Here is a 3,886-nt window from a genome sequence, read left to right as displayed (position 1 = left end):
ATGGTGGGGATGTCCCGCATGTCCCGGAGCAGTCGGGTGACGGTGGGGCTGGAGCGGGGGTAGAGCCCATCCCGGCTGATTCCCAGGTGGAATTGCAGCCAGCTGGCATCGGGCCGGAGCGGCAGTGGGGCTGCTGGAGAGGTCAGGTTCAGCTCCTCCCTGTACAGCTTGTGTCTCCTGCAAAAGAGAGGGTTTGGGGATGAGGATGAGCCACGGGATGGAAAACCTTCCTGCTCTGAGCCTGGAGTCTGCTGGGGAGTGGGGAGGGGAGCAGAGCATGGGGTGGATGAGGGGAAACTGAGGCARGGAGCAATGGCTGAGCTCTGACMAGCTCTGGCAGAGTTTTTCCCCTGGGAGGGAGAAAAAGATCACTAAAAGCCACAAATCRCCTCCGTGACCAAATTCACAGCCCTCAGGGATGCCACGAGGTCATCCTGCTCATCACCTCCTAAAACCAAAGGTGAACCCCATCCTTTTTTTAGTAGGGGGAGCTGAAAGAACCTCCCAAGTTCAGTAACAACCCCAAAGCACCTCTCCACTCGATCAGCATTTCCCTCAACCCCGAGACCTCCCCGGCTGGGACTGTGCAACTGAAAGGTCACTCATTGCAGCCAGCACAGGACAGAGCTGTAGTTTCTCATTAACGTTGTCCGGAGCAGGCTGCCCTGATAAAGGGAAAACCGAGTTCAGTTTACACAGAAAGTGCCAGGATCTCTCCACGAAAGCAAACAGGAGCTGGGGGCTGATAAGGAGAAGGGCATTAACCAGGGCTGGGATGGAGTGGCTGCAGACACACCCTGACCCCATGCAGAGCCTGGCAGTGAGGTCTGACCATGCACCCGGGCATTTGTCAGCCAGGGAATGGTTCTGGGGGCTGCAAAGGGCTCCTGGCTGCTGGTGGGGATGTTCCTGACCCCCTGCTCAGCCCTGCAGCTGCGGTTGGATCAGGATTTTTCCATCCTCCTTCCCCATCCAAGCAGGCCGAGCAGCGTGGTCAGTCCAGCGTGGCTGTGAACCCTCCTGGAGGTGCTCCAGGGTGTCCAGGGACACATCCAGCAACTTGGGAGWGCAGGGCATGGGATCCTGCTCCCACTCCTGCTTTGTTTGTCTTTCCAYGGGGTCAGGTCAGCCACAGGCCATGTGTGCACGGTCAGAGGGGAGAYGGAGCCTTTCCCTCCTGCAAAGGAGGCAGAAAACTCCCCGAGCACAAAAATGTGGCCCTGGGATGCCACCAGCTCCAGAGGATGTGCCCTGACCCCCATCCTGCCCCATTTCCCGTGGAGAAGTGAGGCACAACCCGAACCAGCCCCAGCCAGGGACAATAAAGCCCAGCACSATGTACCACGATGACTCAGGATTTTTCCCTGGGGAAGCTGCCCAAATATTTGACCATATTTGCTCTCCTGCCTGCCATCCATCCACACAGGCTGTTCCCCCGGGGTGGCAGCGAGCGAGGGATTACTGAGGGGGAAAAAAATGCAGTGGTTATGCAAGGGGAGGCAAATCCCAGCTCTGCACCCACATGGTCCCTGCCCCGGCTGAGCCAGTCCCTTCCCAGCCTTCTGACCCAAAATATGGCTCCCTGTTCCCTTCAGGATTCCTGGAATATTTCCCTGGAAAAAAAGCAGATCTCTGCAAAAGGCACAATGATATAAAAACAGGGTTCATTTCTAGCCTKCTATAAATAGCCCTGGGGTTGCCCTGGCTCTGAGCTCGCTGCTGGACTGGGGAGGCACAGCATGGGGTGACATTGCTCAGTCCACCAATGTCCTGAGTTTGGGGTTTTCAAGCTRCTCCTTCAAGGATAAAAATAATCTCTGGACCTTTTAAAGGATTTTTTTTCTGGTTTTGAAGAGGTGCGGATTTTTTTTTTCTTTTTCTGTTTCCTTCCTGCACCCCCCCAATCTCTCCAGCYGGCTGTGCATTCTGCAATCAAACTCCTGGTCCTGATTGAAGCTCTGGGAACAGGCAGGGATGGGCACAGCCGGTTTGCAGGGACACCATGGAGGAGAACACGCTCTGGATGAGGGTATCCYGACAGGAGGGACGTGTCCTGGGGCCACTCCAGCTGGCAGAGTCCCCGTCCAGCTGATGTCCATCTGGAGGAGYGGGGTTAAACTGCAGCTTGTTCCACTCCAGAGGAGAATCCTGCTGCTCCCAAAGCTGCTGTGCCAGCTGCTGTGCCAGCTGTGGCATCCAGGGGTGATGGAGAAATGCGCTGTCACCCCGTCACACCGAGGGGAGGATGCCCATGGATGCTCAGCCCTGAGCTTCTCCTGTCTGGCTCTGGGCTCTGCTCTTCAATCCTCAACAACAGCAGTGGCTTTGCTGAACCTCTGGACTGGTGAAAGAGAGAAAAAAACCTCTGGACTGGTGGAGAGAAAGCCACGGATTGCTGAGTGCCACGAGGAGCCTGCCCTGGGCTCCTTCCAGTGTCCAAGAGGACACAGTGCTGCTGGTGAGGCAGGAATTCCTCYGTGCCCACGGCAAATGAACAATCTTATAAAATCCATCATCCCTGGTATGTGTCACTGCTCATCCATCCCATTTGCAGTGCCGGTGGTGGTCGGCAGGTTTGTGCAGGAGGGGCTGTGTCCCCTCAGCCTGTGCGTGCTCTCTGGAGGTGTCACCCACGTAGGAACATTCACGKATTTTATTTCAAAGTGGCTGAGCAATAATCGATACTCTGCCTTCCTTCCCTTCCTGGAGGTGCTCAGCGAAGCCAGTCAAGGACAAATGGCATTGCCGTGCTCCTCCCAGCCACAGAAGGCGAAGTGCAGCCATGGGCTCGTCACAAATCCCACGTTTTAACAGAGTGGTGAATTAAATTGGGGAATGCAGACTTCTCATTGAACAGCCAGGGCTGTCCTRCAAGCGAGGCTGCAGCAAGTGCTCAGCCCCGGGTGCTCAGGGCTTTGATGGTGCCATTTTTGGTTTAAATTCCCCATTTCCACCGGGATTTCGCTTGGCAAACACCCATCTTGGTACCCAAATCCTGATGTCTTCAGCAGGCATTGCTCAGCTCCGAGAAGGTGCRCCCAAGGTGGGTCTGTGGCACAGCCGGGGACACCCAAACGCACCATCCATGGATTTTGAGGGTGTGACAAAGGATTCAACAGGCTCCGAGTGACTGGAGTGAGGGAAGACATCGCAGGGGGAATCCTCTGCCCAGGGGATGGCAGTACAGGGATACCCCATGCAGGGGGTGCTCAGAAAATGCTCATGCAGGAGATGCACTCACAGGGATGAGTGAGTACTCAGCATGGGGGTGCTCAGGAGATGCCCGGGAAGTGTGTGATCATGCCAGGAGTGCCCGGTAGGAAGCTGCCCAGGAAATGCCCAGGAAAAGGGTCGGGAAGGTGCCCAGGAGACAGTCGGGAAGGGAGTGCCGGGAAAGGAGGTGCTCAGGAGATGCCGATGCATGGGGTGCTCAAAAAGGAGTGCCCAGGAAACAGCCAGGAAAGGGGTGCCGGGGAACGAGGTGCCCAGGAAAGCGATGTCCGGGAAATGCGCGGTGCGGGGGTACCCTGCAGCTGCCCCAGAAGGCGATACCCGGTTCGGGGTACCCCGGGAGCTGCCCGAGAAGGCGATACCCGGTTCGGGGTGCCCTGGAGCTCCCCAGAAGGCGATACCCGGTTCGGGGTGCCCGGGAGCTGCCCGAGAAGGCGATTCCCGGTTCGGGGTGCCCGGGAGCTGCCCCAGAAGGCGATACCCGGTTCGGGGTGCCCGGGAGCTGCCCTGGAGCTGCCCCAGAAGGCGATACCCGGTTCGGGGTGCCCGGGAGCTGCCCGAGAAGGCGATACCCGGTGCGGGGTACCCCGGGAGCTGCCCCAGAAGGCGATACCCGGTTCGGGGTGCCCGGGACCTGCCCCAGAAGGCGATACCC

Source organism: Malurus melanocephalus, unplaced genomic scaffold (assembly GCF_030028575.1).
Source record: "Malurus melanocephalus ecotype Western Australia unplaced genomic scaffold, MMel_1.1 scaffold_672, whole genome shotgun sequence".
NCBI lineage: Eukaryota > Metazoa > Chordata > Aves > Passeriformes > Maluridae > Malurus > Malurus melanocephalus.
The sequence above is the reverse complement of the archived record's forward strand: the minus strand, read 5'-3'. Positions refer to the sequence as shown.